This window comes from Mytilus californianus, unplaced genomic scaffold, assembly GCF_021869535.1.
Source record: "Mytilus californianus isolate M0D057914Y unplaced genomic scaffold, xbMytCali1.0.p SCAF_9, whole genome shotgun sequence".
Classification (NCBI taxonomy): domain Eukaryota; kingdom Metazoa; phylum Mollusca; class Bivalvia; order Mytilida; family Mytilidae; genus Mytilus; species Mytilus californianus.
In genome coordinates, this window is record NW_026262745.1 from 20797601 (window position 1) to 20810888 (window position 13288).

Genomic DNA, 13288 nt, shown 5'->3' on the forward strand with positions numbered 1-13288 from the left:
GAAAACAGAATGTAGAACTAGCATGGCAAGAATGTCCTAAGAAAAAAAAAAAAAAAGTTTGTCTACTCATTTTGTTTTGTGAAAAAAAGATTAGCACATTTCACCTTAAAGCTTTCTATATGACTTGAATCCTTTATATCAATTGGCAAACTATTCCAAATAATTAGACCAGAATATTGAAAAGTCTTTTTGAAGTATTCAGACTTTGGCCTTGGTAAATGAAGATGTCCAGATGTTGTTGACCGAAGAGAATTACTATATAGATCACTACACGCAGTAAATTTACTAGTAAGATAATCTGGCGCTAGTCCATTCATACATTTAAACATTAAAATGGCTTGAAAATATTTTATCCGTGTAAAAATGGTCATCCAATTAAGTTCTTTAAACATTGATATTGATGATTAATCAAAAGGTTTATTCAAAATTAATCTTGCTGTGCGCTTTTGCAGCTTATGAATCCGCTCAATGTTGCAGGTTGCGGCAAAACCCCATATGGTGCAACAATAATCAATTATTGGTGATATATAACTGTTGTAAAAAAGGATAATACCTTTGCGAGGCAAGTATCGTTTTAATCTATTTAGCAGGTATAGTCTGCTTGAAAAAATCTCACATACTTTATCTATGTGAATTGACCATGATAGATTTTTATCAATATGGATACCAAGAAGTTTTTCTACTTCCACATTGTCAAATGAAGTCTGATTTTGCGATAATACACACAATACATCATTACATTTCTCACGTTTTCTCTCAAATCCCATAAGCATACATTTGGACTTCTTGTTATTTATTATCATATTGTTTTCAGCACACCATTCAATAACGTTTTCAAAGTCTTTATTCAAACAAGAGTTAAAGTTTGATTGATTGATTGATTGTTGGTTGCTTAACGTCCAGTGGCAAATATGTCATGCATGTTCAGGACGAGAACAAGTTAACAATAAATACAATAGGTAGGTCCTGTAATAGAGGCCGTCCAGGATGAAGGTCGGGAAAAATTTGGACTGCCACGGGAAAATGAGGGTATATTGGATAAGGACAGAAATTTAGCCTTGCAACAGGCCACCTACGGACCCCTCAAAGAGTTGTTGCAAGGGTTCTTAACGCGCAAAGAACGTGGCACTCTCTTTACACGAGGCATCGGATTTAACGTCCCCATTCTGACCGGACGTGACTGCGAACTTGTACATCCCGCACAGCCAAACGGACGCCCCACTTTAGCGAGGGTTTTACCGCCGGTCGGAGGAAGACCAATGGTGACCATATTTCTATTACCCAGTCACCCTTGGGGACGTTTAAGTTTGAAATAGATGTGGACGATATATGCACAGTTGTGTCATCAGCATATAATTCAGACTCTGTGTGTTTTAATGTAAACGGGAGATCATTTATATACAATGTAGATTACGAATAATAAAGGTCCTAATATGGAACCTTGTGGGACCCTGAATGTTATATTATTGTATCCTGATTCAGTTGTTCCAATTTTAACCTTTTGCAATCTATTTGAAAGGTAGGACGAAAACCACTTAACAGAGTGATCATCACATTTATATAAATTAAGTTTCGATAATAAGATGTTATGGTTAACAGTATCAAATGTTTTTTTTAAATCTAGAAATAAAACAGCAGTGAAATTGCCTTTGTCAAATTCTTCTAACCATTTGTCGATTGTCTGTTTAAAAATACGTCCGTCAAAAAAAACCAAAACAAATATGTTGTCAAAATATAAAAAATCAAGTATCGTGATGATATAAAAATGATGTATGATATCCATTGAGACAACTATTTACCAGATTATAATGAAGTGGTTGTAAGCCATTATAGGCAACCGTAAAAATGTAAAACAGTTCAAACGAGAAAACTAACAGGCTTACTTATTACAAAACAATTTACGAAAAACAAATATGACAGACAGGAAACAACTGTACTGCAGGCTCTTGACTTGAGACAGTCACGTTAAAAATGTTGCAGGGTTAAACCTGTTTGTGAGTGCTCAACCATGCCCTAACATGGAACAGTTGTTTAACAGAACAGCATAAATACAAAATTCGCCTCCATAAAGGTTTCCGTTCCATCACTATTTTGAAATTGTGATGAAAATGTCGTACAATTTATTCACTTTTCAAGTTTTGGAAACATTTTTTAAAGGAAGCTTTTGACTAAGATATATATGATATCATCAATATTGTTTGTTATGAGAGATGTTGAACATTTCGTTTCATTCAGTAAATATTTTGAAATTTGACAAATTTTTCCAGTTTCCTGTATTTGGAGATTTCATGATAAAAAATCTTAGTTTTTGACCCAAAATAGTAATTTCTTGTTATGAAATTTGCCAGTTTCCGAAACATTCGTGTTTGTTTAGTTTAAAATAGAGTTACATTTGACAAATTTTCCGGTTTCCTATTTTCGTCGAATTTATGATAAAATCTTAGATTTTGCCTTAAAATACTAATTTCTGGTCACGAGATTTTGTCAGTTTCCTTATACAATCATGTTTGTGATATTTCAAATAGAGTAATATTGTAATAAAATATATTGCTTCATCATTGACATAGATATTTGAATTACCAGTTATCATTGATGTTTTATTAAAAAAAAGATGTGTTCAACCCACACTCATCTATTTCCACCACTATTAAATTGATAGACTTTTAGGATATCAACTAAGATGACACCTTGGACACAAAAACACTTTGTTGCAGTTGACTGTATATGAGTTTGTTTTTAATGTCCTTTTCGGTCATATAGCTCTTCAACTGTTTCGGTTATTGTACATCCTTGGCTTCAAATATTCGGCTTTGGGCGTTCCTGGTGAAGGAAGTTCATGAAAAGCGCTTCGGACGCATGTAATTCTTAAGCCTTTTCTGTATAAATTGACAGGACTAAACGCCCCCCCCCCCCCCCCCCCCCCCCCCAGCCATCGATTTAAAATGTTATTCCAGGGATAAATATGAAAGCAAGATATCTTCATAATAAACTGTTGACACAAATATATATCTCAGATTTATGTAATTTTGTAGTATAATGAAAATGTAGAAATTTAAATGGGAATACTTTAATAATATGTAAACCATGCGAAAGTTTCCAGAGTCAAGGAACGATGGCTGAATCTGCAGGATCAAGTGATCTCCATGGATATGAGATGTGCCAATGCTAATACAAATGCATTACAAAATTTTATTAACCTACCGTTAGTGGTTCCCATTACACTGACCAAATCACAAACTTTAACATTTAAACTAAGCAAAAGTTTCATAATCGATAGAGCATGATTGAGGAGACAGGGCCAAATAATCTTCATGGAAATGAAATGTGCCATTGACAAAACAAAATGCATACCAAACATCATTGACTTAACTTTAGTGGTTCCCCTTAAATTGACGTCGCTGCCGACACCGAGAACACTATGCCTAAGTCTCATTTCCACGACATCGTAGAGGCGAGACAAAAACAATTACTTGTTTTAAAATTTTGCCAATTAAAAAAAATATATTATTAGATAGATTTAGAGTATGTGGTCTCAACTATTGCACTGTTGGCCATTTATGTGCGGTCTTCATGATTTATTCGAATGTAATCTTGACGTTCGAATAAGGTCCATTGTGTAACTTGCTAGAAAGATTTAAATCAATAAGTAACCATCTTGGCTTATTTGTCATTCTGTTTTGGTGATATTGTTTTATTGAACTTTTCTGGTTTAGTTACGTTCATATGCAGAAAATTGATGTGTACTTTTTTAACAAATTTTATTGTTTGCTTTTTTATAGGAAAACTATAACATATTATAATTTGTTTTTCATTATCTCCGCGCTCAATATAGCAGAGGAGATAATAAAAAATTCCCTGCTGTTCGTTGCTTGTCGGCTTTCCCGATGAATCTGCATTGCTTTCACGTTAAAATAATGCGTCGAATGATCATTCACGCTCAACTTTGATTAAAGAATAACAAAATCCTACTTTAAAAAAAAAATCTGAAGTTGTTCAAGATAAAAACAAAATCCATTTTACTGTACTTTCTGACATACCAAAGATTTAGTTCATAAATATCATGATTTATTGGAATGTCAAAATATGTTTTTTTATTATAATAATGTGTCTCCTTTCGTATTTTCTTAAAACGCACTGCATTGTTTTCCTTAGTGCACAGTACTATTGAGGAATAATACTTATTTTGACAGACATATTTTTTTTTTCTGATTTTCGCCGCCTTTTGCTAATTCAACGGATTTTTTTCACAGATTTTGTAATTGAATAGTATTTAATTACACTCAGGGTCGGATACCAGATCTTACAAGATCCGATCGCTTGACCACCGTTATTTATTCTTTCACGATCATTTTTCACTCATGTGATCATTTAGCTCAATCAACAAACTGATAGGTTGAGAATTGAATTGACAAATGAACAAATCAATTACGGAAAAGGCATATTTTCCCCTGTTTACATTTTGTGATAAAAATGTGAATAACCAATCTATCACTCTACTAAGATGTCCATCTCTAAACCAATGAAAACATCCGACACATCAATTACGCCTAATTTGCCTACTAATAGACCCTTTAACAGAGCACCCATTATCACAACGTTTACGGAAACGTTTGTGAATACCACGTTAAATGTTGAAGGAAATACCTGTTAATGTCTCCGTTAAGTTAAAAATCTCCCCGGCATCTTTTGCTATTGGTAACCAAGGGAGATTATATGATAAGGGACATTATTTGGCCCCTGACAATGCAAACCAACTAAAATTATTCCAGCCTTTTAAAACTAGGCTTTTTTGTTGGGGACAAAAAACAGGCTTATATACTTTGAAGACTTTAGTGCCAAAAAGTCAATAGTGAAGTCAGTATGATTTCATAAATATGTCGAAATTGGCATATTTGACCACACACTGACATTTTAGCTATATTTGTCCAAAATAAATATAAGTCAAGACCTTACCCAAAAATGATTTACTGCAGACATCAACATCTTTCTGAAATATATTTTGTCACAAAACCTTTTGTTTGTAAAACCCTCGCGTATATTAATGATAACACTTCAAAATTTGTCTTTTATGACAGTTTTTAAGTTTTGAACTTTACAGTTTTAAACCCTAGTGCAAATATATTCAAAACTATGAATGCTGCTATCAAACAGACTAATTTCGAATGAAAATCTGATTGATGATATTTTGTAAATATATAAAACTTATTGATTTTCGAGGGGTCAAACACTTGGGCTAACGGTCATAAAACGTTCGAATACGGTTTCCTTACTCAGACTCAGAATTCAACCATGCAATCAAAATCCTGGATTCAGTGTTTCGAGTACAAATATTGTTCTCAAAGTACAGTAACGTTTTATAACCGAAAGTCCTAGGCTTATCGTACCTTCTTTTTTATGTTCACATGACTTAAGTGAATATATTTCCCCTCCCCTCCAAACATTTTTTGCCCCTTATTCTCTATTCTGTAAACCCCAATCCACACCCTCATCTGTTGTTCGGATGAAACGTTTCAGATTTTTCATCAACGCCGTTTTGTTTCTATAAAGGGACGTAACATCACTACTAACCGTGTATTAAAATAAACCACGCCTACTAACCCCATATGAAATATATAGGGTCTCCACGCGGTCGCTTTTAACCAACCATATTCCTAGAAGTGTATAGTAGGTAAGATAATAGTTAATATTGTGGTTATTTCGGATTACTCTCACTACGTTGAGGGGTTTTAGGTTTCTATCAAACTATGTAACTACTAGTATTTTTTAAGCTGAAAATCATCAAATGATAAAATAAGACATTTTTAAGACATGATTTTCTAATTCATTTTCTTACCTCCTCAGATTTCTGCAATAAGTAAATCACCTTCACGTTATGGTCAATCAAGGCAACCTGAATGTATTCAACCCTTGTGATTCAATAAAGTAAATACACAATATAGTTAGTTTTTATACATTTTTTATCTACATTTTGTATCTAATAAATATATATTTAGCAACGCTTACATAATAACAAAACTTCAATATAATGTAATATCTAATTATAATCTAGGTATATATCAATAATACAAAGTTTCCGCATCATTTAAATGTATTTGATGCATTTGGTAAAATATATGCAAAACATGTTTAATATTGATTATAAGATAATTTTCCGCCGTTACATATATTATCAATAGTTTTTAATACAAAAAGGATGTCATTTTACAAGAAAAAGTTGCTCTACCCAGTATATATACTGCATATATATATATAAAAGACCACCACAGTGTGTGGTAACTGAAGACAAAACAATTTTGATCAGCATGGGAAGACAGGTTAGGGATAAAAACCCTTACATTGTTGATCCGTAGTGAATGGTACTATTAATAAAACGAAATGTTTTTTTGAAGCAGCGAATTCTGCATATCACAGGCAAAGTAAATTCACTCTTTGTCGGAAAGTTCTGTAACATCATTCAGATTTCTTCACCTGTCCATTTAGGCAAATACATGTAGGCGTTCATAAACTGTAACATCACCTGCAATTATAAAATAAACTGCATTAGTATCTATTCTAATTATATTTGCAACCAATATCCATTTACTGAGAGGAAGGGTGGGTTTTTGCTTTTATCTTTTAGTTCAATTGTCTCTCGCCTTCGTTCTTTGACCTAAATTGAAAAAAAATTACGTCAACATTTATTGTCCAGTAACCACCAATGAGTTTGGGGTCTCATTAAACACATTAATAACAGAAACAAAACACAATAGTACAGCGCACCGTGATAACTGAATTTAATTAAAAGACTTAATATTTTTGCAATAGAAATAATAATACTGCAATATAAAAATAATGAGATGTGGTATGATTGTCAATGAGGCAAATTTCCACCTGAGACCAAATGACGTGTATGTAAGCAACTATATGACATAGTACAGCCTTCAACAATGATTTAAACCAGTATCTCAAGGAAAGCTTTTTTTCGTTTGGGTTTGTTTTATATTTGACTTTGGGTTTATAAAATCCGTTCATCCTATTTCGACTCTTCAAAATTCAAGAGTCTATCATAAATTGAGGTAAATTATATGGCCTTCCAAATACCGTTTCGATTCCTAACATCACTGAAGAGACATCAATTGTCGAATCCGGATATGGTGTAATAATTTTTGCACCTCATGTTTGCGGTATAACATCTTTTCCGCAAGTTTATTGTTTTCTGTTTGGTATTGAATTAATAATTAAGATCCATTTTGTTACATCTGATGATCTGTTTATTTGGCAATCGCCATGGCAGTCAGCAGGGTTTAAAAACATCCGTTGTTCGACCTACTAGTCAAATGCATTTTGTTAAAATATACTTTTTCACTTTTTTGGTCTTTTGGAAAATGTTGTTTGTGCTGTATTTAGACCCCTCTACCAAGACATTTGTTTTGCATGTACACGTATAAAAGTTGCGGTTTTTATCCAACGCAATCATAGGTTTGAACGTTGTTGTTTTTAATTTAGACTTGTTTATATTGTTTCGTTTGGGATTGTAATATATTTGCCTTTGGGATTATATAATCCGTTCAACCTATTTCGACTCTTCAAAATTCAAGAGTCTATCCTAAATTGAGGTAAATTATATCGCCTTCCAAATACCGTTTCGATTCCTAACATCACTGAAGAAACATCAATTGTCGAATCCGGATAGGGTGTACTAATATTTGCACCTAATGTTTGCGGTATAACATCTTTTCCGCAAGTTTATTGTTTTCTGTTTGGTATTAAATTAATAATTTAGATCCATTTTGTTACATCTGGTGATCTGTTTATTTTGCAATCGCCATGGCAGTCAGAAGTGTTTAAGAGCATCCGTTGTTCGACCTACTAGTCAAATGCATTTTGTTAAAATAAACTTTTTCATTTTTTTGGTCTTTTGGAAAATGTTGTTTGTGCTGTATTTAGACCCCTCTAACTAGAAATTTGTTTTGCATGCACACGTATAAAAATTGCGATTTTTAACCAACGCAATCATAGGTTTGAACGTTGTTTTCAATTTAGACTTGTATATATATATTTATATACATATGAGCTGAGTTAAGACTGATACTATTTCCAAAGAGTCCTTTTGATCAACTGCTTGTTACTATCACTTAATAGGGGTTTCTGAACATCTTACGAACTGACGTATCGTTTAGAAGCTGTAAGTTTGTTCAGCCAATATTTACTGCCGATATTGCTATTTGTTAAAAGAAAACAGTTCATAATGTTATGTTATTTGTGCAATTTTGAATCTTATTGTTGTGGTTAAACTTTAGAAAACAGATTATTTTGTGTTTGAGTTTCTTTTGATGACATGTAGTATATGCGTTCGATTTATCTCCCTTATCCCGTTAAAAAGAATCTGGTTGTGTAATGTCATAATTGAAAAACTTTTTTCGCGCATCTGATTTGCATTTAATTGATTGATTGTAGGATGTTTTAAAAACGTTCAATGACAAATATTTCATCCATATCCAGGAGGTGAGCAGTTGTTAAAGGATTGAAAATGGACTGGGATTACATGACTTTAGTATGTTTCATTTATTTTATCCACACGTCTTTTTGAAAACCCAGCACACATTTCTACGGTTTTGTTATCATTCAGCAATTTTATTAGCTGCGGTGGATTAGTTCACCGGAAACCGCACTTAGTTTCAACGGGGTTTCCTAAAGCTTTTTTCGGTTTTGTTATCAGTTCAACAATTTGTTTGGTAAAAATAAAATCTGTGTAATAATGTATATTGTGTAAGTATTTGAACAGGATAAAATGTGATTTCGCATAGAAATTTAATGGCATAATATGAAGTTAAGATATGATCGTGTCAGTGGAGTTAGTTTAATAGTCTTAGCAAGAACTGGTTTTGGGTCTCTTTGTTTTAATTCTATATAAATATGATGATTATGACGCTGTTATAGTACTGTTGCAGATCATTTAAAGTTACTTTTGTACTAAAAATGTAACTGAATTTCAATCTTGAGTCACTGAGCCCAAATCAAATGAAGCAAAAAATCATCTACACACAGTACAACAGTCCAATCATTTTTTTATTCGTCGACATATTTTTAACCTTTGTTATTAGTCTTAGAGGGAATCCCAACGGAAATGAAAATAATACTATAATAGACCCGTTAGTGCTCATGTGCTTGTCTTCGAGTTCACATCTAAAATCCTTTCTGAAAAAGGAGAACTCATTTTGTTTTAAATTTCATTGGAGGAACAACTTAATTACAAGAGCTGTATATGCAGAAGTTAAACAGGCCATGGAAAGATTGCCTCACAAAGGTCAAACTCTTTACAAAGACGGACCATTTGATAAAATGTGCAGAGAAAAATGTCGGACCAAGTTAACAAGTTAACATCTAAGAATCCAGCTTCTATCCAGAATTAAGAACTGGGAAAGCCTATCAGACATTAACACAAATGATAGACGATAATATTACCCGAATGAAAAGAGACCTGAAGAAAAGCAGCAAACGATATAAAAGCTACAATTTCAAGTTTTAAGAAATTATATCAGGGCTGAAGTGTTGTAAATGTACGTATACACAAAAGGTCCTAGCGACAACTTCATTTTTTTTTTCATTTTCATCTCACCAAAATGTATTGAAATTTCAAACACTATGATGAAAATTGTAGTTAGTATTTTAAAAAATACGAGTTAGCATTTTGAAAATTTAAGAAACTGTTGAAATTTCAAACATTTATGTTGAAGTTTCAAGAAACCATGTTGACATTTCAAGAAACTATGTCAAATGTTCTAGGAAATGTTTTCAAATTTCATGAATACATGTTGACAATTCAAGACTCTATGTTGAATTTTCAAGAACTAAGGTAAAATGTCACAAAACTTAGTTAAAAAATCAAGAAAATATATAAATATTCAATTTAGTGTGTAGATAGTTTAAGAAATTTTGTTTGAAATTCAAATGAGTATTTTGAAATTTAAGGAAATATGTTGAAATTTCAAGAACCTATGATGAAATTTCAAGAAAATAATTTGAAATTTAAGAAAATATTTTTAAATTTCAGGAACAAATGTCGATATTTTAAGAAGCTATGTTTACATTTTGTATTGTGGTACAAACATCATTATAGTTACTTGAAATGTCAAAAAGCAGCGGAAGTCTAAAAGGTTTTCTTACAGACAAAACAATTCATATTTTTATAATTTTCCATACATTTCATAGATAAGATTGATATTTACAATAACAAAGTTTAAGAGTCCAATTTAATCACTTGAGTATAAATTGTTCAAAGGTTACAATTTGTCAAATTTGTCAAAAGCCACTTTCGGCCGTTAAAGCTAGGTAAATTTGTATGCAATTCCGAGAAATATTTCATTTTAGTTTTATTTGTGTTCATTCAACTGTCACATATATTTTATTTTTGACAATTGAACAAAGCAAACAAATTTTCAAGGAAGGAAATGAATATAATTGAGAATTTTAAAACAAGCTCGAATAAAGGGAGACAAACCTTATGAATCTGCACAAACAATTTTATGTCCAAATTGATAGATTTATCTGGTACTGAACGCTACTGAAAATTCCCAAACAACTATTTTATCGATGAACTGACGTGTACTAAAATGTACCTGACAGTACTTGATTCAACGCTAGGCGTTTTTTCTTAATTACCTGAACCAGTACTGACTGGTACTTAATCGATCGCGATAGTTAGTGTACTGAACATGTACTGAACAACTGAAAAAAGATTTTGACATTTTTCCTTGCGGTAATTTCATGCATTTAAGAGTTGTTCAGTTTAAAATGACCGTTTCATTAGGTAAAACCCGCTACTAGTGCATGTTGTTTAAAAATAGAATAAATAGAATAATAACCCTTTGTAATACATAGATCACAAACTACATCACAACTACATGTATATTTAGTCACTGGAATGCAAATGTTCTCTCATTTAAAAACAATTACTAAGAAATCTTGACACTGATATATCAAACTTTTCATACACACTGGACATCAATCAAATAAACTGTTCGTACTTTGAAATATAAGGACAGTTTTTACATTGAACACATACTTTCTCAAGAATGAAATCCCTTTCCTTTTCATATGTAGTGCATTCCATTAACAAATGAAACCTATGGGTTAAACTAAGTAAAAAATATTGCGCATCAAATATCTAATTTAGTTTTATTAAGGCTTTTTAAGGCTTTTTTGTTTTCCAATATTATTACGTCATGGTTTATATATATACATGTACATACCGGAAATACATTATTTGCCAGGTCACTCATTAAATTACAAATTACAAATTTTACTTCCTTTGACAATCTTTTGTGACTCCGTAATTAAAACTATCTTTACATTATTTTGTGTGTGCACGATTTGTCCCGATATCAGTAAATATGCCATTCGAATTCTATTTGGACATTTCATCTTCGTTGTTACTGATGTTTTGTCTGTTTATGGAAAGGAATTCATTCAACGAAATGACTTCTTATTTCAGAGGTGTACTGTTTTGTGTTCGTCTTATACTAGGAATGATCATCAATGTATCTGTATTCATAGTTATTTGTATTATAAACAAAGACGTCGTTACTGAAGAACCAGATTCTACGACATTATTGTGTGTAACTATAATATACCTAACTCAAATGATCATCTCAGTTCTTTGTTACTTGTTTTGCGTTTATCACAAAGAAGACGTTTTACTTTATCTGAAATTAGGGGCAAATTATAAACAACAGGACATACTGCTGGATATCCTGTTACTACTTTATTGTTTTTCTCTTACAAAATGGAGTATGACAGTGTTTTCTATCATTACTACAGTTACCTTTTCATTGGATATTTTACTGAATTCAATTTCAAATTTTATTACGACAAGACGAATACGAATAAGACATGACATGGATTGTGATTTCCAGAAACCAGTTTGTCCTATGCGTACTATTTTGAATATATGTTGGGAAAGTACTTTATGGTGAAACTGTAGCGAATATATTCCGATACTACTATATTATAAGTTTTTAACGAAATGAGATTTGTCTTTTTATTTGGCAGTAACACAAGGTAAAACTACAAAACGACCCGTTGCTTCCCATAATAAATTCTGCAATTTTAAAATTTTCATGCTTCCTTCAACTAGTACAGCGGCTTTGTGAAAAATTGTGCACATCCTGCTACAAGCATGAAATTTGGCATAGACCTTCCTCAACTATTACTCTTTTATATCAGATAGGGAGGCATTTGAAAAAAATGTCTCACTTCTGGTAAAATCCAAAATGGCGGACATCATACTTAAATCAGCCCAATATCGATGGCTAGTACGTGAAAAGGTGTTATTATCAAGCTACTATCATAATATTTGGTACAAACCTTTGTTATGTACTACTTTTGGATATATTATATAGATTAGATGTCTTCAAAAACCCTATTTCCGGTAAAATCGAACATGGCGGACATTGTACTAAAATAAGCTTATTTTTAGGGAGGGCAATTGAAATGTGTTTTAAAGTATTGCTTCTATCATTATATTGTGCAGTAACCTTTCTTTGGTGCTTCTCATGGATAAAATTTATAGGACATATGTCTTTAAAACCCCTACTTCCGGTGATATCCAATATGGCGGACATAGAAATATCAAATTTTTATTTTAATATTAAATTTTTTTCAAAATGTAAAGAGAATGTTTTTTTTGTGCTGGTCATTTAATCTTTGGCTTTAAATTATCCTCAAAACCACTAATTCTATTCAACTGTAAATGTTTAAATACAAAGTTAACACTTCAGGTAAAAAAAACCAATATGGCGTAAATTTCAAAGATGAGTCCTCAATCCATATCTTCGGTGTAGTGTTTTGGATAGATTGATTAAAACAAAATAAAATCACTTAAGTACTGAAACATTTTTTGAATTACTAATTTATGGCCGCAAATACATGTTTATTCACAATCGGAGAGCTGATTTTCCACATTTACAAAGACCGTGATACTGTTTTTTACATCCAATGTACAAGCTCCTGCTAAGATGAAGAGGCCTCACAAAGAGTTGTCCAAAAGGGTTCCCATGGATTATATTTTCCCCTTCGCCATTCATAAGCGTCTGGGCTATTTAGCATTGGAACCAATTCAAAGCTTGTTACTCATTCACACCCGCCATGGTATATTGCACGTTTTATATGCTGAAAAAGACTAGACCGAGTCGTGGGAATAGCCTCTATAAGTCTTTCATCTTCCAAAAACACATGTTTTCTTGCTTCGTTAACCCCATCTGATAAATTTGTTCGATTTTACAACAAAACCACGTATCGTTTTATCAAT

At 32.1% G+C, this 13288-nt stretch overlaps 1 protein-coding gene across 1 annotated transcript in view; it reads right to left on the bottom strand.

The window, feature by feature from the left end:
- LOC127716548 (deoxycytidylate deaminase-like) overlaps nt 1-5917 on the bottom strand; it is a 29816-nt gene extending 23899 nt beyond the window's left edge. The window contains exon 1 of the mRNA XM_052222774.1: nt 5834-5917. The gene's annotated coding sequence lies outside the window, so the exon portion shown is untranslated. The remainder of the gene's footprint in view (nt 1-5833) is intronic.
- Between the last annotated feature and the right edge of the window lie 7371 nt (nt 5918-13288).